Source organism: Phyllostomus hastatus, unplaced genomic scaffold, assembly GCF_019186645.2.
Source record: "Phyllostomus hastatus isolate PE091 unplaced genomic scaffold, TTU_PhHast_1.1 phas_scaffold_760, whole genome shotgun sequence".
NCBI classification, from domain to species: Eukaryota; Metazoa; Chordata; class Mammalia; order Chiroptera; family Phyllostomidae; genus Phyllostomus; species Phyllostomus hastatus.
Window position 1 is genome coordinate 2,214,694 of NW_025334040.1, and position 21,861 is coordinate 2,236,554.

The 21,861-nt window shown below is 51.5% G+C and overlaps 1 protein-coding gene across 2 annotated transcripts in view; it reads right to left on the reverse strand.

The window, feature by feature from the left end:
- OSBP2 (oxysterol binding protein 2) overlaps positions 1-21,861 on the reverse strand; it is a 130,080-nt gene that overhangs the window by 80,617 nt on the left and 27,602 nt on the right. The gene's annotated exons all lie outside the window — the stretch shown is intronic.

Here is a 21,861-nt window from a genome sequence, read left to right on the forward strand (position 1 = left end):
TATGCAATCGGGAGAGGTGGGCCAGGCCCTGTTTTTATGAGAAGGCTGATTTCACTGCCCTAAAATCATTGCTTCTGAATGAGCAGAGGACATGGCCCACCCCCGACTACCAGAGTTGGGCCCTCTCTCTCTGGTCAGGGCTGGGCTTCCTTCTAGAACCTCTCTCTGCAACCTCTGGGGTGTATCTGAGACTGCACAATAAATCCTCCAAGAGCCTTCATTTGCACTTAAAAATAGTGCAGTTCTTTCCAGGAGGAAATCAAAATTCCAGCAAGAATCAAAAGCTGACACTTCCAGCTTTCAACACTTTTCAACACAGAAGCAAACATTGCATATTCATCTTTTCCTTTGTGGCATACTCTCTGAGACGGCCACCAGATAGTTCAGGCATGCCCGTAAGTGGGGAATGCCTGGCCATTTTATGCTCTTTCACGATATTACACGTAGACTTGTCCAAAGCTATTAAAATTAATTATCCGCTCCAAAGAAGGCCTGAATCAAAAGTCAACATTTACAACTTACTAATTAACACAGTCCTGGGCATTAAAGACTCATTACATGGGAGCTACAGTGCTAATCTAATTTTACATGACGAGAGACGTGTGACTGCAGGAGCTTTGCAAGTCTGAGCCACAGCAAAATCATTTTATGCTCCTCTTCAACTCTGTCAGATGAAATCACACCGAAGGCCGTGGCCGTGGCCAGTGCGTCTGCCACCCCAGAGCACATCTGGTGCTTTGACTGAGGGTCCTGAGTAAAAAGGGAGTAACTCAGCTGAGAGGCACGCCACCCGCCACCAGCTCTCCAAGCTGCAAGGGCTGGGGTCTCCCTCCTCAAGTGTTATCCTTGGAGGAAAATCTTCCACGGGAACCGGGTGGGATTCAGTGCTCGGTGTCTTGGCAGCAAGTTCAGAGTGACTAACATGGCCCTGGGGAAACAGTGGCTAAAAGGAGACAGAGTCACCCCCAGTTCTTTCTCACTCAGCACAAGGGGACACTCTGCAGCTGATCAAACTGTTGCCACCCTCCGCCATTATCACTGCCACTTGTATTGATGCCATGGGGACCAGATACAGTGCTGACCCTTTACACGGCCTCACAACAGCAGAATTCTTCAAATAAAGGCACAGAGACTGGGAAAGGTGGGGGATGGGTTTGTCCCAGTCATGTGGCTGGAAAGTGACACAACAGAGACCCCAGTTTGGTTGATTACATGACCGTAAGCACCAGGGGGGACAAATTGGATACAGCGCTTGTCTCTGCTCAGTGAAGCTCCCTCAGATCAGGCTGCATCTCTCCTTCCCCACCTAGGCCGCTCCCTGCCAGCGTCACCTGTCACCTGGGCCCACTGGCCCCCTCAGCCACCACCCTGCCTCTCTGTGACACTCTCCACCCTGCAGCCAGAGCAGCACAACAGAGAGTACCAGGCTGCAACTGGCAGCCCTTGGGATCCAGCAGAGAGTCTGGCTAGGAAGGCCCTTCATGGTCTACCCCTGCCTCACCCGCCTCACCTTGGGATACTCCCCACCCCGCCCCCTCCCTGCTCCCACTGCCTCTGAACTGTCCTTAGCTCTCTAGAGGGCCATGCTGTCTCCCCCACCTCCAAGCCTCACCTTCACTCGGACTCCACTCACCTTCACCAGACTAATTCCTTCTTGCCCTGCGGGTCTTAGTTTACCCATTGCCTCCTCCAGGCAGCCTTCCCTGACCCTCCAAACTGGGCTAGATGCCTCTCTCGGTGCTTCCTTTGCCAGGGTGAAGCATCAGACACACTTCACCGGGATTTCCCGTTGGCTTGTCTGCCTCCCCGCAGCAGACCGTGAGGGCCTTGGCAGCTGGGGCTGGTTTTGTTTTCCACTGAATCCTCACCTCCTAGCCCTCTCTGGCTCAGAGAGATGACTAAGTACTGTGCAGTAAATCCTTATCATGTACTGACTTGAAACATATAAGTAAACATACAACGTAGTAAGAAAGCAAGTTTTCCAACTCAGAGATATTAGCGCTGACATGTGCATGGCACTGGCTGCCCCAGGTCTGCGATTACAGTTACCCAAAGAAGAGAGCACGGTCCGCACACTACACAGTTAGAGAGGAAAACTAATCTACAGTTAAAATGCAACCCTAAACAAAATCCCAGTGGGTATTTTAAATAAAATTAAACTGATTCTAAAATTTACATAGGAAAAGATCCCAAAACATAACATTCCTGAAATTACATAACAGTGAGGGAGGATTTATCCTACCAGCTGTCAAACTATACCATAAAGCTACAGTTATTAAACTGTGAGATATGGGCACAGGAATTGCTACCAAGAGACCAATGGGGAGCTGAGTGTTCAAAATGGAAACAATCCTGTTGGGAAAATTAGATGTACAGTGGTACCCCGGCACCCGTCGGCTTCAGAACTCGTCCGACCTGGTACTCACTGCACTTGGATGAGAAGTGTTTCAGCCCTCGGCACTTGCTCGCCCCTCACTGCACTTGCTAGAACCTGCGTGAGTCCCCACGCTGCCCTGCACGAGACAGGGCTTCATCCATCATCGCTTGCTCACCACTCGTCGTCAGAGCGAATCACCGACGAGCACCCAGGCGCCACTGCACTACTTTTGGGAAACGTAAAACCAGACGCTCACCTCACACCCTGCGCAGAAACAAAGTCCAGGAGGCTATAACTCAAAGCGCACTCATTAATGGTCTCTTCTTCCCCAAGTGATTTGAACGGCACCTTCAGCACTAAGTGAATTCCCGTAAATGCATAACTCTATTTCTGGAGATGCCGCTCTGGTTTTAAAAGGAAAACCGGGGACTTGCACCTGTTGCATCCTAACAGGCAGCTGCACACTTGGCTCTGCGAGATGACCCACTCGGGACGGCGCCAGGGCCGGCCGAGTTACACCGCCTCTGAAAGCGCTGTCCCTGCTTCTGAAGCCTCGCCATGGGGCCCAACAGTCACTCTGCAGACACTCACGGGCTGAAAACAACCGCCAGAAACCCGGTGCTGAGTGACGACGGGGACGTTTCCGAGATCCCAGCCCTCCTCTCTGCTACCTGCCTGGCACCAACCACTGTGGGAAGCTTCCAGGCCCGGGACAGTGTTGGTGAGGAACGCCAGGCTGAGAACGCCAGTCACATCTTGTGTAAAGCAGTCACTGTTTTTCCACTTCCAAAGGAAGGACTCTCCAAAAGTTGCCTTCTATTCCAACATTCCCAAAGGCAAATCTTTTCCCTGACCAGTCCGGTTTGAGGAACAGCAGTATTAGCAGTATTATAGTTATTCCTTTACCTTTAGAGAGAAATATGCTCTCAGAACAAGCCTCCCCGCCTCTGAGATGTGCTATTTCATGTCCCGGGGGAACGGAAACAGGCAGAACCTGAGTCTGCAGTGAGCCGCCTTGACCGATTCCCCTCCAGGGAACCAGTAAATGCCCAGGTCCCTACTCTTTGCAAGAAAGAGGGCATATAAGAAAGACACTGTAATATTTGGGAAGACATACAACCATTTTTAAAAGGCAAAATGAGTATCTGTTCATCAGGAAAACCTGTGCTGAGCACTCCCTCAGGTTGCCCTGGGAGGGCTGACTCGGTGTCCCCAAGCCCTGACTCTGCCATGTGTGGTAGACAGGTAAATGGCACAGCCTCTTTGGAAGTCAGGGTGGCCGTTTCTTTAAAAGTCAGACACAGATGTACTCTATGACCCAGCCATTCCACTCCTAGGTATTTACCCAAGAGAACAGAAAGCGTTATGTCCATACGAGGGCTTGGACACAGACGTTCATAGTGAGGCAGGTTAGTGAGAAACTAGAAAAATTCCCTGGCAAATGGAATGAGGAAACTGAGACAAATGGCTGAACAAACAGCCAGAACAGCTGAGCAATTAACAGCCAGCTAATAAATCACAAGGCCCTATCTGCCCTAGTGAAGACGCTAAGAGCAGATGGTTTATATCACCTTAGTCAGAGAGATAGATAGCAAAACAAAACAAACAAAATAACAATTAGAGCCAGACTAATTCAAGAGAGAGGTGAAACTAACCAGACAATGATCCCTGACCCCACTATACGCTTATTTTGATACAACAGCATACTAAACAAGGCACCTGGAGATCTGATGACTGTTCTGTTGAGATCTTCCCCCGGGACCTGCCCTAAAATCCCTGCCCACGGAAAACAGACAGAACCCTCAGGACCCAGAACACCAGCTCGCGCTCTTCGTCGAGCACGCCCGTGCCTCCTTTTCCTCAGACGCACACGCGGCTTCTTCTATCCTGAGGGCCCTTCCTTTGCCTCGCTGTCCCGGGCTTTGATGAACTTACTCTCACTTTCCCCTCGACTCCTGTCTTCAGTCCTGCACACGTCAAGAGCCTGCAGGGTGCCTGACATGAAACAGGTCCTGGACCGTGCCCGGGCAGGGCCAGCCCCTGCTGCAGAATCGGGCTGGTAACAGTAGCAGCTGCCTGTAACAGCCAAAGCCTGCCATACACCCAAATGCCCCAAAGCAGGCCGTGGGCAAAGTGAGGGCACATCTAGCAGTGAATACCACTTGGCAGTGGAAAGGAACCAACTGGTGATCCGTGCAGCAACATGGAAGAATTTCAAAATAGTTATGCCGGGGGGAAGAAGCCAAACAGAAAGAGTGTATACTGTGTAATTCCATTTTCAGACATTGCTAGAAAATGCACACTGACCTCTTGTGCCAGAAAGCAGGTTAGTGGTTGCCTGGGGAGGCGGAAGGGGAGGGAGAGGAATCACAAAGGGACATAGGAGCCTTTGGGGGTGCTGGTGACACCCATGATCTTGATTGTGGTGACGGTTTCATAGACGCACACACAGGTCAATGCTCACCGAGTTTTACACTTTAACTATAGGCAGTTTATTGCATGGCAATTGTACGCCAGTAAATATTTTTCTTTTAAAAGACGTGTACTGGTGACAAAAATGAGTGGGTGTCTATGAAGAAACTGTGCTCCACACGCCCTTCAGGGGGACAGTCACCGAAAGCCACCCAGACGACAAGGCCCAGGACCTTTCTGCGGTCAAATCCTCCACCTCCTCCTGGAAGCCCAGCTACTTCCTGGCTCCCTCAGGGCAGCACCTCCCCCCAGCGGGCAGATCCCACTCCCCAGTTGGCCCACACAAGGCCAGTGCATGGTCCAGGGTCCAATCAGGGCCACGATTTGTCTTCCCTGAGAATCTGTGCCTCAGCGGGCTAGGACCGCTGCAGGCGCACAGGTGTTCCTCTGACAGGATTCGGTCTGTGGCTGCAGATCATCCTCTCCAGCGGCTTTTAGGCAGGAGGGCGTCAGCGGCAAGGCCAATAAAAATCCAGTTCACAAGCTGAATTTCCCTCTCCCTGAGGGTCAGCGTAACGAAACGGCTGCTATTCCAACACGGCCAGAGAGCACCTGGAGTTTGGGGAGGCAGTGTTGCCTCTTTCGAGTTACGAACTCCAGATCTCCAGGGCCACCTCCTGAGAAAACCGGCCCACTCTTGGGGGTCCCCTACCAAAAAAGAAACAAAAGCAGCCCTACCTGTTCCTGGCCTTCACTGTGTTCTCACCCGGGGGACGCAGCGAGGCACAGCTTCGAAGCTTCGGAAGTCTGTCTGGGTTTTGGTGCCACCATGCATTCCCTGGGCGTCTCCTGGGCATCTCCTGTGTGTCAGGCCTTGCACTTGGCGTTCTTTGGAGCCAACAGTCTAGTCGAGCAGACAGGTGTCAATCAAAGCATTACCACTTTAACTATGATTGCGGGCAAGACACCGAGGTCCTCCTCCATGAACAGAGGTAATGCTTCCGCCCTCTCAGTGGACGACTCAACTCACCGAGAAGATGCCCCACACGTGCCCTAACCCGAACCCAGCACCTCTCACGGTCAGCCTCAGCACCCGGCTGCAGGGAAAGGTCGTGGGGTATGTCCTTTAGTGGGTCTCCTTCCCTCCAACCAGCCCAAGGTCAGAATGGTTCAACCCACTTCAGAGCATTTTACACAAAGAAATGCAAAGAGTCAGCCTATCAGCGGGGAGGTGGACAGTGGGCATGCTAGCCAAGAGACCTCCAAGCTCCTGCCCTGGCCTCTCCACACCCACAACTCACGTTGGGGCCTGAGCCGAAGTACAAGTGACTCGGCGTGTGGCAGGGAACACGGGGTTAACCCAACGTAGGGAGGGCTGCTGAGAGGGGAGGGCCAGGGGAGCCAGACAGCTGCCCTTCAGTACAGCACTGCTTTCACTCCTGTGTGTGTGTATTCGTGGGATAAGAGAAACCTTTTCAATGTTAAAATAAAATTAGTACATTGCATTTACCTTTGGGTTGTTCAAAATGAGGCGAGTGGACAGAAGTTGGTCACACAGATGCCAAAGGGATTAAATTAGAACAGTTTAAGGGTATCTCAGTGGCCAGGGTACATTACAGCTGAGTGTGGAAAATGCCAGAGCCTCCGCCCTGTGGCGTCTGTCACCACCTCGCAAGTGTCAGGTTACACACAGTAGGGCCGAGTAAAACTCATGGGTGAGAGTTTCAGCAGCTGTGCCACTCTCTGGTGGCTGAGTCTGTCCCCAGGAGCTGCTACCGCATGGTCACTTGGCCAGATTCTGAGAGGAGATGGAGCATCACGGTATTTTTGCTGGAGAAGCATCAACGCTGGGAGCCGGACACTGATACCGGGTGATTCCCAGCTGTTCGGTAACCTGCCTTTCCACGCGCCGCCCAGGGCTGTGAGCCCCTTAAGGGCTCAGACCACTCAGCCTGAATGATCATTCAATTCAGGCACCTGCATTTGGTTTTCAATAGACTGCAAATAGATGAAGGGTTTTTGCTCTGTGCTGAATGGTGATCAACTGGCACATGTGAAACACAGAGGTTAAAAAAATGATGAGAAAAGGAATGCTGAAGAGCCTCAGGCGAGCCTGAGGAGTGGGGATGCGTGGGAGGGAGCACGGGGAGGAAAGGAGCAGCCCAGGGCAGGGCTGCGCAGGTGGCCCGGGCAGGCAGCAAGGACCAGCCATCTGCAGGGAAAGAGTATCCAACCTGCAAAGGGTCCACAGTCCTTCTGCCCATTACTCAAGCACGAAACTGAATCCCTCTTTTGTCTCCTTGGCTCCATTTCTATTTTATTCTGGAAAGACACTGGGGATACTTTTTTTAAAAAAGGAAACTTTCTGGACCTCTCCCAGGGGAGGATGGAGATATGTGGGTCCTGGTTACTAGGAAGCACTCCTGTCCAGCTTCTACAGTAATTACAGTAGTAAGCGCACCCAGCAGGCACAGGGAGGCCAAGGCGGGAAGACATTGGAGCAAGCCAGGTGGCAGGGCTGCCCAGGACCACCTTTTGGAAGCATTTGCCCAAGTCTGTGGACGGCCACTCTGTTCTGGGTGCCGGGCAGAGAGAGTAGGAGAGGTGGCGCTGGGCCTCCAAGAACCCACAAGCCAGGTGTCCCAGTCACTAGGCTTATGTACTCCACCAAAAACCAAGTGTGATCACGTGCCACAATATATGAATGATTATTTCTAGATAACACACGTGTTGTGCTCCTTACGATTTATGAGCTTATGGCCCTCCTGAGAGGCACTCCTCTCCTTGAAAACAACTGGGCCAGAGCACAGTGGAATCAAGAGCTTTAATACCATTCACACCTCGTCCCCAGCACGACTTTCCTCGGGAAGTATCAGAGGAGAGAGGGGAGCTATACTCGTGGACATGTCTGAGGGCATGTTCAGGGGGGTGTTACATTTGTAACAGGCCACCACGGGGAGCGGCTCAAATGTGCAAGCAAAGACCAGCAGGGTTGGGAAACGGTTCGACTCTCATCCACAGAACAGAGCATAAAGAAGCGATACCTAGGGTTGCAGAGCAGCTGGGAATGCACTCACGGTCGGTTGCACAATTTCAGGTGTGTGTGTGGGGGGGGGGAGGGGTGCGTGCCAGGAGTGGGGCCCCAAGGGAATGGCAATGACTGGGAACATGGCGATGCTTTCACTTGTTTTAAATTCCCTTTAATGTCACTATAAGGTTTTAAATAGCATAGGAAATCCAGTTTGAGAGAATAGCACAGAAGGGTTGTTCTCACGGGTTCCTTTGACTCGCTCTCTTCCAAGAGACAGAGTATTGATTTCCTCCCACCAGCTTCTGTGGCTCCCAGACTGATGAGCACGTCTGCGAACCAGCCCGGCTCCGGCTCCGGCTCCGCTAATTGTGCCTTCTGCCCACCTGCCCTCCGAGGCGGCTGCCCTCCCTCCCTGAAGGGCCCTGAGGGCTGTCACTATGGGCGCTGCCACATTTTTCTCCCTCATTCAGTTATCACTCCACGGCCTTGAGCTGAGATAGCCCTGGGGGACCCTGAGCCCAGGGTAACAAGCATTTCTGTACAAATGGAACAGTAACAGCACATCTACATGAGCTACAGAGAAGAATTTCCAGGGAGCACCTTCCCTTAACCAAGCCATGCGTTTCTGCTGAAGGAGAGTATGAACCGAAACAATCTTTGTTTCAGAGGATAACTTGGTAAGAGTACCAAAATGGGAAGCACACACTTGACCCAGTAATCCCTTTTCTAAGAATTTACCCTTAGGAAATATTCATACCAATGCAAAAAAAAAAAAAAAAAAGGTGAGTACAGAAATCCCGTCCTGGTGTCTATTTTGGTAACAGGGAATCAGCGCAAACAACCTAACTAGTTTAGAAATGTTTGATTAGAGTATGCTGCAGCCATTTGATGGAATATTGCACACCATTAAAAATGACATTTTAATAAGCTATCTAAATAGGTGGTGATATTAAAGATTTGTTATTTCAGGTGTGACGGTGGTTCTGCATTTTAAGAGTCCTTGTTTTTTAGAGCTATAAATGAACACATATAATGTAAAATGTGGCCGCTTTAAAATAATAGGTGGGAAAGCAGTGTAATGAGTATGGCGGTGCTGAAAATGTTCTGGAATTAGATAGAGGTCATGGTTACACGGCGTTGTGAATGCTAAATGCCACTAACAGTGAATTTTATGTTATGTGTATTCACCACACGAAAAAAATAATGGGGGGCCACAGAATATGAAGCTGAAATGAAATGAGATTGGCCACTAAGTTGTTAATTGTTGAAAGGTGAGTGATAAGAACACAGGGTTCTATGTAGGTGTATATGCACATGTATGTAATTTATTTGAGTTTCCAAAATACAAAGTTATGTCTTCCATAATACATAAAAAGTGATGGCACATTGTTGAAGTTAATGATTCAGTTACACAACTGAACATTGGGAATTTTCCCACTGATATGAAAGTATATACCTTCCATCTAAATGTATGTAGCTGCATGAAGAAATGATTGAAATGCTGTTCAGTAAAGATCCTACAGTGATCTTTTCAGGGTTCACAGATTAGAGATTTTTCTCCCTTTTATGTATTTTTCAGTATGGTTTACACCTTGAGTGCTTTTACAAAACAATAAAGCTTATTTATTAAAAGGAAGGAATGTTCAAGAACACCCTCTCACCTCTCGCACTCTGACGGAGTGGTCTCGGGTGGCGGCGCATCCCTGACTAAAGCACAGAGCTAGTTTCCTGGCACCTGGCACTTACTCCAGCGACCATGCTCCCCACGAAGGCCATCACACCACAAGGGGCTGAGGACGGCCCAAGTCCACTGGACGCCCTGCCAATGACAACGGCAACCCCAGTGGTGACCCCAGCAATTCCTTCTCCTGCACACGCTCACCCAGACTCACAGGCACCCTGTGGTCCGCTGGGCCAGGATCGAGGTCACCCTTGCTGCAGAGATGAGGAGTCCAAAGCTGGTAGGTTTGTCCACAAACCACAGCTGAACAGCCAAGTGGGACCCTGCCCTACACAAACCCTTCCTTTTCCCAGGAGCCACCTCTCACCATTGGTCAGGACCCTGCTGCTGGCGCCCGGGGCCGGCCCTCCACTAAGGAGACACAGAACACTCTATGTTGATCTTGCACAGGTGCGAAGCTCAGACACCTGTATTATCACTTACAGCCAAGTGTCTCCTGCCCCCACTGCATTTCGAGGGAACAGCAGTGGCTAAATATGGCAACCACCCCTGGACCGTTCATTGCTAAGGACACCATTGCCCTCACCTTGATCTCTCTGGCTTTGCTACCTAGAGTCACCTTGGAGTCCCTCCTGCCCTCCTGCATTCCCAGTAATGCCCTTTAAGATGACTTGCTATTCAAATGTGGCTCCGTGAGGACCCCTACACAATCCTCATCTGAAGGCTCTGGAGGCTCTGCACCCGGCGTGGACAGGCCAAAGGAACCACTGTGCCTAGCCAAAGCATCAGGCACTCACTTCTCACCTCATTCTTTCATTCGTGCTCCCTCCCTCCCTCCCTTTATCCATCTGAGATGAGCAAGGCTCTCGGCACTGGGATTATCAGGGAAGTCAGACATTAGACAGATACGTATGCAAGTGAGTAGTAACCACAGCTGTGGTGAGTGCTGTGAAGAAGAGGCACCAGGAGCCAGGAGAGCACCCACTGGGGGTGGGGAGTACATCTGGGCTGGGGAGTCAGGAGGGTGTTTGGAGAACACTCATGGCATAATAGGCATCGTGTGTGTGTGTGTGTGTGTGCGCGCGCACGCACGCGTGTGCACGAGAGAGAGAGAGAGAGAGAGAGAGAGAGAGAGATTGAGAGACAGAGCGACAGAGACACTCCACAGCACACGGGGCTTACACCAGCCGTCTAACTGCTGCCTTACCCTTTCCCTTCTGCAGACAGGAACCTGGGGCCCCGAGAGGCAAAGGCAATGGCGGATGGTGCTCAGCAGAGGAGACAAAAAAAGCAGGCCTGACCAGTCAGTCACAAGCTCGCCTGGGCCCACCACAGCTGCTGCCAGGATGGCCAGGGCTAAGGATTCTGTAGCCAGGCACCGAAGGTGACACTTCTGGCTGAGCTCACAGAACACCTGTGAACAGGAGCCCTCTGCAAATGCACCGATGCCGGTCAGTGACAAGATGTCCCATGGGCCAGTCAGTGACAGGATGCCCCGTGGGCCAGTCAGTGACAAGACATCCCGTGAGCCAGTCTGGCTTCCCCCTTCTGTTGCTTAACGGAGCCGAGGAAAGATGGGCTTGGTGGAGGGGTGCTTCTTCCCAGGAGGGCCTGGGGGCTGCTACTCAAGAGTCTTATTCAAATGGAAATCCTAATCCTCAAGAGAAGCTACTCCATCTGTGAGCAGTCAAGTGTCTCCAACTGTCTTCCAAAGAAAAATGTAAACTGGATGCTGGTGGGAGACGAAAGCCTACCACTCAGTCATCTGAAACCAGAACCCGCCCAGACTAGCCGTCTCCATCCTGGTCCCACTCGAACCCGCTACAAGGACTTCCCGTCTGTCTACAGAGGGCAGGTTCCTGCCTGGGCAGCCTGCATTCGACCCGGCTCCCTACGCCATGGCTCCCTGTTGGCCCAGCTCCACTCTCCCCGGCTCTCCTCGCCTGGACAAAAGTGGCTTACGAGTGTGTGGCCCTGTGCACACCCAACATCTGGGGGCAGGACAGAATGTTCCTCCTGCGTCCAGGCATTGAGTACACACGTGAGCACAACCTATCCTTTCCGTGGACAGAGAAAGGACCTGGGACATGGCGGTCGCTGGAGAGCACTGCCAGCTAAACCCGGGCTGGGCAAACCTGGCCAGGGTATGTGAAGCCTCCTGGGGAGTTGCCCCCACGCTCCCCTTCACGTGTGGAGTGGGGGACTGCGGTTTGGGGAGCAGGGAGGTCACGGAAATGACAAAGCCCTGCCCCTTGCCTGAGCCCCTGCCACCCTCAGGCTCAGCGTTGGTTTGGAGAGCCAATCCGGATGTCAGGTGAAAGCTTTGGACTAACGGTTTTCAAAACCTCTGCAGTGGAACCCATTTTTCAAACAGGTATCCACCACCAGAGACCGCCGGCCACAGAACAAAGGAAGCTACCTAAGCTGACAGAGTGGGAGCTGACCCCGCCCCTGGGCAACCCCGGCAGAGGAGGACAGCAGCTCACACCGGCCCATGGTGCCGGAATCACACCGAGGCCCTGGGCTGCAGGCGCCACAGCGCCCAGGTGCACCCTGCTCAGACAGAGGCAGTTGGAGTAGTTGCCTCCACTGGGCCCAACTCTTCCCGTGCTCACAGGCCCTTCCTGGCAATCCAGCCTGCCTGTCATGGGCCTCTAGAATTTTCTGTGCCTCCTTCCCCTGCCTCCAGGGATGTGTCCTTGCCACAAGTCACCACTGTTGCACCTGCCTGCTGGCCTGGCCTTCCTCCAGAGCTGGGTCTGAGTCCACAGCAGTTCCCTTGCCTCGGCCAGGCCCAGGCCACGGCGGCCAGAGCTAAAGAAGCCCATATAGCTGCTGCCAGCCCTCCTGTTTTTCCTCCTGTTCCTGCTCCTGCTCCTGCTCCTGGTGGGGTGGGGGCAGTGGAGGACCACTGGATGGAAGCTGGAGGTGGTCAGGGAAGAGCCTGCAGAAGAGATAGCATCTCAGGAGAACCCAAAAGGGAAGCAGGATTTCATGTTCCCTCATTAGACACTTTCAGGTTGCCCCTCCAGGATGAGACCTTGCCCACCTCTGGCCACGCCCGATGATGGGACTAGGGCTGGTACCTACTCCGGGCGGCACTGAGGCCTCCCACTCAGGAATATGAAGCTGGGACACAGAGAGAGCAGCCTGAGGCCGGGCACAGCCAGGTCAGGCCCAGGGGAGAGCAGAGGTGTTGAGGAACAGAGAAGCCAGTCTGCAGAAGGAAAGGAAACGCAGGGGACCCTGGGAGAGAGCCAGACATGGGAAGCCAGAGGGAGCAGCTGCTGACACATCCCGTTGCTCCAGGATGCGTCCTGAGCACAGTCCCTTAGTTTTACTTCAGACAGTTGGAGTGGGTTTTTGTTCCTTGCCACCAGCTGGCCCTGAATAGAAAGCCATGACAAAATGATAATTTAAAAAATATTAGTAAACAGGCCCATGTCTATAAAGGTGTTTCCGGCACAGTCAGGAGACATCCCGACATGCATGAGATCACAGACTTTTCTACCATCACAGACTTTTCTACCAACTACGGATTCAGCTTGAAGATCCATGGGCAGCAAGTGGTATTTGTCACCTGCACCACGGGGTTCTCTCTCACCTAAAGTTGTTTTGTGTTCTTTTGCTGTATTATTATTGTTGCTGTTATTTATCATCACAGCCATCTCATGATAGACTTTATTCTTCCCTTTGATGGGCAGAGAAATTGAGGCTAGAGGGATTGAGGACCCTGTCCAAAGTTGCAAAGGGACTCAGCAAAGCCAGGATCCCAAAGGTTGCACCCTTTTATTAGTCACAGCCCTTCAAGCCACGGTGCAAGTGAGATTCTGCAGCTGCTGAGGGTGGGGGGTACCGGGGGTGGGGAAGGTGCAACAGAGCCGGCCTCTGAGTTCCATAGCCCGGAATACCTAGCCTTGACCTTTCCAGGTTTATCTCCCAATCAAAGCTCTAACTGGCAGAGTGAAAGGCAGGAGGTGCCTAGAGAGAGATCCCAGCCCCACATGCCTTTAGGCACGAATGCATTTAGGTCACGCATTCCAACCTGTCCCCCAAGACCCCCTGCCTCAGGAACTAGTGACACAGTGAGCGAGCCACAGTCTCACCTGCATCAGAGCCTGGAGCTCATGCCTGCAGCTCCACAAGCAGGCTAACATCTGCATGGCAACAAAGCATAATCCTTTCCAACCTGTGACTAACCACAAAGGAAAGTGCTCTCATGCCCTTTAGTTACCAAGGAAGCAATTAATAATCAAGCTACTTGCCCTGGCAGGGAAATGATTCTTAAACCACCTTAATGGTAAGGCCATGTCAAATACAGACTGACCTTTTTGTCTACTTTTCTTGTCAAATGACTCTGACCTTCTGATTCTACTCATTCTCTTATGAAGGACCCCCTCCTGATAAAAAAAAAGTTCAGAACGCCTATTTTTCTACTGAAATAAGGGGGCCGCCTCTGGGCTGGCTCTTGGGTGGGCTCAGCAGGCAGACGGAGGCTTCTACGGGAAGAGGCAAGGTCAGAACAGACACTGCCTGCCCCCTTAGGTGAAAATCCAGCTCACTTTCTCTGGGAATTGAGCATCAGTCTCCTTGAATCCTGCACAGATATTCAGACTCGCTGGTGACCCATCCACCCTGAGCCTCTGTCAGCGGGCACTGATTTATATGGGTGCCTCACGGGTAAGCCGCTGCCATCTGTATGGGTCACAGACCACATCTAAATCCAAATGGTCAATGCCTCTTACAGAACAAAATTCAATTACTTTGCTACGTTCTTCTCTGGCGGCTCTGGACTCTGCCGGTGTGGACGCTTGAGAACTGACGCCAACTCGGGGCCCAGCCTTGACCCTGCAGGGCCCCCTGGCAAGGCCACGCCACCAGAAGTCCCCATCCTTCAGTGACCTCCCGCTCTGCGCCAAGCCTGCTTCTTTGGGAAGGACTCTCTCCCAGCCAAGAAGTGCTGACCTCAGACCGGACAAATCCCAGCCTTCTCTGCTGGAGCACGCGTGTCCCCGCCTCTCAGCCCCTCCCTCCCCTCTTCCAGCTCCCTCACACCCTCTAGGACAGCAGGGAGAGTGTTGGATCCTTTAAATAAACCTCAGTCCAATGCAGTGTTAAATTTTTAGATGTGTTCACAGTACTTTGGTTATGTTAATTTCTTTTTAAAAAGGAAGCTTTATCTTTTAAAGGTATATCCTTAAATACTGACAAATGGAATGACACAGTATCTCCAATTGGCTTCAAAATGACACAGGACGGGCAAAAAGGTGGAGGCATAGAGGCGAGATTGAGTTGATAACTGGGTGACAGGTATGTGCAGGTTCCTGAGACGCTTCTGTCCCACTTCTGTTTATGTCTTAAATTTTCCATAACAACAACAACAACAACAACAAAGGTTTTTAAAATCTTATCGCCGAGTTTTGCAACATCCTTGAATCCAACTGTCCTACCTACGGCTTTTACTTCCTACCCTCTTTCAACTGACTCGTGTGTACTGAGCAACAACTACACACGAGGTTCTGCTGAAGCTGCAAAGTGAAAGCAAGTGGTGACCCGGGTACAAGTGAGCACAGACAAGCGTCTGAGGACTAGGGAGCCTGACCATCCACACTTTGAAGGGTTTGGGTGAGGTCAGCCCCTCCGTCCTGCAACCCGGGGACCAAGAACCAAGGGGCAGGACATGTGACGCCTCGCACCTGGACCAGAAGCACAAAGGAAGAACTGAGACCACAAGGGCTGCGGGCCTGGATGCCTGGACACTGAGCCTTGCCTAACCCGAAGGGCGCCAAAGCAGATGCCAGTGTCCCCTCCAAAGTAGGCTTAGACAGCGTTTGTTTGTTCTGAGGGCTGTGTCACATTCTTGGGAAAGCTGGAATTCACAGCCAAAGTGGGCAGGGAATACCCATGTCAAGCTGTGGACCATGAGCAATGGCTGCCCTTGTGGGCACCACTAAATGTCCAGCCCAGGGCCACCAGTCCCTTTGGCAGCAACACCCTTTAGCACCACCTGTTTCACCGACCCGAAATTCAGACCCATGTTCCCACCCTCTCAGGTCAGGGGAGGACCGTGAAGAGTCTGTGACTGGTGGAGGCTACGGCACTCCCCATACAGGCATACAGGGGGGCCAAGAATTTGTGTTTGGGTGCACCTGGTGAACACCCTACACAGTCCTTTTTGTCCCTCTGGACCCAGAGCATTACAAAAGTGACAGTCACGCAGAATTAAACCCTCACTATTCCATGGAACGCATGGGATCCGTAAGTGGGGGAAACAAACCAGCTGTGGCAAGCAACCCAGGGAGTGTGGGCAGACCCCGTTTCTCCAGACGAGCTCCATGGGGGGCTGGCACAAGCCCTGCATGGAATGCTTATTAACAATGGGAACTTCTGGGAGCCACCCGGCCATCAGATCCACATTTTGGCAATCCTCTCCTAGGAATTTTTTACGTGCTCACCCTAGGGGACTTCATGCCCACCGAAGTTGGAGAAAAGTTACTGTGTTTAATCCGTGCCAGTCAGTAGTTTACTAACTTAATGAGCTCACAAGAGACTTCATTACACCCTCTGAGCAGCCAAGCAGATGGGGCTTCTCCTTGCAACTGGGGGGTCTGCGAGTTAATAGTTTGCATGTGGCTATGTTTTCCTTTTGTCTTGGGAAGGGTACACACCCCTGTCCCTGCCCGGTCTCTAGAGAGGGAGTGCGAAGGAGGTGGCCCTGGAAGAACCCACCACGGCACAGCACTTGCAGGTGTTTTCCAAGCACTAAGGAGCAACTCCCCCCAACAAGAAAGCCCGCACTTCAGGAAGCCGTTCCTTCAAAAGGAAGAGAAGAACGTTGAGTGGGCCACGGAGACGCCACCACTTCTCCAGCCACTTGCATCCCAAGGCACAGAGGCAGCAGGTTCTGCAGGAACTGTCTGCAGAGCCAGAACAACGCCACACTGCCCAGAATGTATCTCCACCTCGGGGGACCACAGCCAACAGGGACGGCAGGAAGGCCTTCCAAGTCCTACCTTTTAGAAGGTTTTCATTTTGGAGCAAAAGGATGGCAGGCCGCCCAGATGTTCTTCAGGGTCAGCCCCCAGGGCCCCCAACCACCCAAGCCCCTCTCGCCGCCTTCAGAGACGTCAGTCAGCCTTGGCTGCTCTAAGGGCAGAATCTGGGCTGCCTGGGAACCTTCCAAGTGCTGGGCTGTGATATCAGAATAGGGCTATGACATCAGTGTGGGGGCTGGCCAGCCTGGGGGAGCAGGGCAGGAGAGAGGGAACCCCGGAGGGGCTGGATTAGCCCCCGCACCTTGAAGTAAGGCCCAAGACAGAGAGCTGGCCGGCTCTGTATTCCATTCTTACATGCCCCCCCTCCACAGCACCCCGAGGGGAAGCGAACCTGAAGATCTGAATATGATTCTCAAGTATAGAGAGGTTTGTTGCGAGCCAGACAACCTACTGGTACTTCCTTAAAACACCAATCCCACGGCAAAGGAAGTGAACAAATCATCCTCTGGCTCCCCCCTGTGGCAAGTGAAAGAATATTTTCTATTTTCTCACTGGGAAGTTCCAACTCTGGTGGTCCCTACCTGGAGTCAGGAGCAGAGCCCTCAAGCCGACTGGCTGTGGAGGGCCGCCCCGCCCCCACCCCAGGGATATAGTTAAAAGCAGGGGGGAGATGAAATGCAGGATACCCTTTACCCCCGAATTTGAGATACACAGTAAATAAATTTTAGTATAAGTATGCCCCAATTACTGCATGGGACACACTTATGCAAATACATTATTTGTTGTGTATTTGAAGTTCAAATTAAGCTGGGTGACCCGTATTTTTATTTGCTAAATATGGCGATCATACCCAGGGACATTTTTTCTTAAATGCAGGTGGCCCCCAGGGCTTCTCTCATTCATTCAGATTTATCAGGGCAGGGCAACTTGGGAACCTGTGTTATTTTTAAGCTGCCAAGGTGACTATTATCAATAACTACAGCTAACTCTTCCTGAGTGCTTACCAAGCCATGTGGTAAGTCCTTTTTATGCATGATCTAGGTTAATCCTCACCGCATCTCTAAAAGGTGGTTCTATTAGTCAGCCTGCTTCACAGAGGAATGAGACAAGACAGCAAGCAACTTGCCCAAGGTCACACAGTCAGGCAGCCATGGTTTTGAACCCAAGAAGGCTGTCTGACTGGCTGACCTAGAAATCTCTGAGTTGGAAAAACCCTAGGAGCACCATAATAGAAGCCTCCAGTGGACTGACAAATGGGGAACCTGAGGTTCTGGGAAGGCCAGGTTTGCACGAACCACTCTGCGACCGTGCGTAAAGGGCTGGGCCAGGTTGCAGAAAGCAAGCATCTGGTCCAGGCAGGGGGCTGGCTCAGGGGCGGTTTCCAGAACAGCCTCCTTGAAGGCTAAGCAAACCTAAGGGGAAGCAGGTCACAGGAAGGGGCTAGGTGCCAGGGAAGAGGGTTTGCAGGCAAGAGGTTCAGCACACACACTGGCCTGGCAGCAAGAGAGTGTGCCAGTGAGCACCGGGGAAGCCGGACCGATCTGGAGGGCAGGGGAGAGCCAAAGAAGGACTATTTGTCAAAATTGCATTTTATTTTCAAATTAGTGTGCCGTAAATTTACCCTCTTCTGTACAGTTATACGCATTTCAGCACAGGTATAGATTCATGACATACCTCCACAAGCAGGATACAGGGCTCCCTCACCCCCAAACTCTTCCTCATGCCGTAACTTTATATCACTGCCTCCCCGCACCCCTCACTGCTGGCAACCACCGGCCTGTTCTTCATCTCTACGGTTTCAGCCTTTTCCAAAAGGTCAGATAAATGGAATCATACAGCTTTTTAAAAGTGTCTTCTTTCACTCAGTGTAATTCCTTTGAGATTCATCCAAATTGCTCGCTCATTGTCACTGTTGAGTAGTACACCACTGTACAAATGTACATTGTATGAAGGGTTTGCTCAACCATTTACCCACTGAAGCCCATTGGTGTCGTTTCCAATATCTTGCTATTAAAAACAATGCTATGAGCATGGGTGTACGGGTTTTCATGTGCATGGAAACTTCCATTTCTCTGGGGTTAATGTGCAGGGGTGTGGTTGCTGGTCACCCCTAAGTGCATGCTGAGTTTTGTAAGCAACTGCCAAACCGTTTCCCAAAGTGGCGATTCCCAACAGCAGCAGATGCCAGATGGACCCTCGCTGGCTGGCATTGAGCACTCTCACCACTTTTAAATGTTAACAGTTCTAGTAAGTGCATGTCGTCGGTATCTCAGAGATCTTAGTCTGCATTGCTCTAATAGCGAATGATAATGAGCACTTTTCATGTGCGCTTCTGCCATCTGTGTGTTCTCTTCAGTGAAATGTCTGTTCTTGCTTGTGTACACTTGGTAATTAGACTGTATTTTTAATGTTAAGTTTTGAGAGGTTCTGTGTATATTCTAGACACCAGTCCTTTGTCAGACAAGCGGCTCGCCAATATTGATATTTTCTCTCAGTCTGTACTTTGTCTTTTCATCCTTTTAACAGACTTTTGCACTGCAAGAGTTTTCAATTTTGGAATCCAACTTATTAATATTTTCCATGGAGGATGCTTTTCATGTGTTAGACATGATGTCTAAGAATTCTTCACCGAGCCCCGGATTCTGGTTGTGGAGGTGTGTCACGAATCTGTACATGTGTTAAAATGCATATAACTGCCCCCAAAAGTACAAAACTTACTGCATATCAATTTGAAAATAAAATGCAAGTTTGACTTACAGCCTTTCTTTGGCTCTCCCCTGCCCTCTGGATCTGATCAGCCTCCCCTACCATCCCCTCAGAAGGTCCTGGATCCGCCACCAGGTGGCAGTGTAGATGCCAGGTTCCAAAGTCAAACCTCACACTTCAGAAGCTACCATCCAAGGACAGACTGCTCATCAGAACATCAGAAAACTCCACACCCTTCCTCACATGGATTTCTCTAGTAACACGCAGGAAAGGGCTAGTGAATTCACAAATAAGAACAAACTGTCTTGAAAAGCTGCTTGGTCCCACTGTGAATTCCAGTCTCTCTGGTGACATTGGGTCCTGCCTGTCACCAGTCTAACAGAAAGGTCCTGGGATTAGCCGCCCGGGACATCACCTGAGGCCCCAGCCATCAGCCACCTGTAGCTCCATGCACTCGCTGTGCCCAGACTCCCCAGGCCTGGCATGCTGGGTGGCCGTGTCCTATGCAGGAGCAGATGTTGTCTGCAGCACTCTGGTATTTACTGTTTCCTTCCTTCTGCTAGCTTTGGGTTTAACCTGGTCGTCTTTATGTAGTTCCTTTAAGATGTAAGGTTTAGTTACTGACTGGAGATTTTCCTTCTTTTTAAATGTACCACCATATAGCTACACATTTCCCACTGGGCACTGCCTTTGCCACATCCTGTACATTGTGGTATGGTATGTTTTCATCTTCATTCATCGCAAAGTAGTTTCTAATTTCCCTTGGGATTTCACCTTTGAATCATTTGTTGTTTAAATGTCATTTAATTTCCACATATTTGTGAATTTTCAAGTGCTGCTTCTTTCATGGATTTCTAGCTTCATTCCACTGTGGAATGTGTACGATTTCAATCTTCTTCAAGTTACTGAGACTTGTTTGGGGACCTAACATACAGTCCACCCTGGACGATGTTCCCCATGCGTCTTAGAAGAATATGTCCTACTGCTGTCGGGCGGGGTGTTCTGTACATGTCTGTTAAGTCCCATTGGTTTATAGCACTTAAGAGTTGTCAGCAGTGCGGTCATACGACCAAATCCCCATTTTTAACATGGCCTCCTGTTTCAAGATCTGACCAGAGGCAGGAAGGCAGTGAGGAGGGTTGCAGGCACCAGGTAAGAGAAGAGGAGACCGTGGGGTGGCAGAGAAGCTGGAGAACAGCAGCCAGAAAGCTGGCTTCCTGCTGGGTGATACGTGCTCTGCAACCTGGGAAGGGCAAACAGGCCTCAGGATGACCTGAAGGGATCTGTCGGGAGTACTGTGTGTGCCCTTGACCCAGCTGGTCACCATCAGCCAGACAACCAGGCAGACTTCCCTCATTCAGGGTTACCTGAAGCTGACCCCAAGCAAAAGGTCAAACCACAACTCTCCAGCATGGGCCTGAGAACTGTGGGAGAAGGCTGCCGCCTTGCAGAGGGGGCCTTCGCAGGCACTGTTCTTCAAGAAACAATCAGGCGGCCTCACTCTTTATATATATGTAAGCACGGTACCCGCCTGAAGGCTTCTCCCTCAGTACATTATTTCATGCTCCAAAAAGCCAAGAGGAGAGGAATCCTACCACTTCTGACTGACACGCAGCATGTGGTACCTTGAGTTGTACTTGAATGTTTGTCCTGTGTCCTCACCCAGAAGGCTAACCGCTTGGAAACACACGGCATGTACTGCGTCTCCAGCCCCCCCAGCCCCGACAAGCCGAAGGGGCGGGCAGTGAAGGAAGGGGAGCCTGAGGCTACCCCAGAGGAGGTCCGGGCTAGCAGCCCCAGCACTGCCCGGGGGGTTAACCAGCACTCGCATCCAGCTGCAAAGAAACCCCCTCCCAATGGCTGTCCCAGGAAAACTGTTCCAGAATGACGAATTCAATAAATGCTACCTGCTACATTATTTTCAGAACTTCCTAGAAAATGAAGCAATTTGTTATTTATTTCACTTGGGGGAATCTGGAAAGAAGAAGCTAGTTCTTCCATGAGCCCCAGTGTCCCCACGCTTAGCCAACAGTGTCGCTCTGAGCCCAGTCACACCGCTGGCCACAGTGGCTTTCCACAGGCATCCCCACTGAGACCACCTGTCCCACACCAGAGAGATGGTCCTGATGCCCCCCCTTCACCACAAAATGGAGTAGCACCCTGGAGACCCCTCGCCAAGCTCAGTAACACATGAGTGCTGACCCCAAGGAAAAGAGTCACTGCTGTGGGGGAACCCACGCTCCAAATGGGTGAGACTGAAGGAGAAGATCAGATTGATGATAGTCCATGACCTTCAATTTGCATTGAGAAGCCAGTGCTGGGGGAGAAGCAAGGCAGGGGGGTTGGGCCTGGGGCATGGTGGCCGACGTCCCCAGCCCCTCATCCTGCTTTGCATTAAGTCTCCTCCTTCCACAGGACTCACTGGCTCCCCCACCAGCCCGTGAGCTGATCCCGGAGAGCAGGGGCTGTGCCTCGTTCTCACCTGGAGTCCTGCCTCCCTGGAATCAGTGCACAGATCTATGGACACACACACCATTCTGCTTATAAACTTGGAAGGATCACAGCTTCCCAGTCCCCCCTCTACCTGTGTGGACTCAGTTCTCACCCAGCAGAAACACTGGCTCCGTTGCTGGGGGCGGGCAAGGCTCTGGGCGGGCAG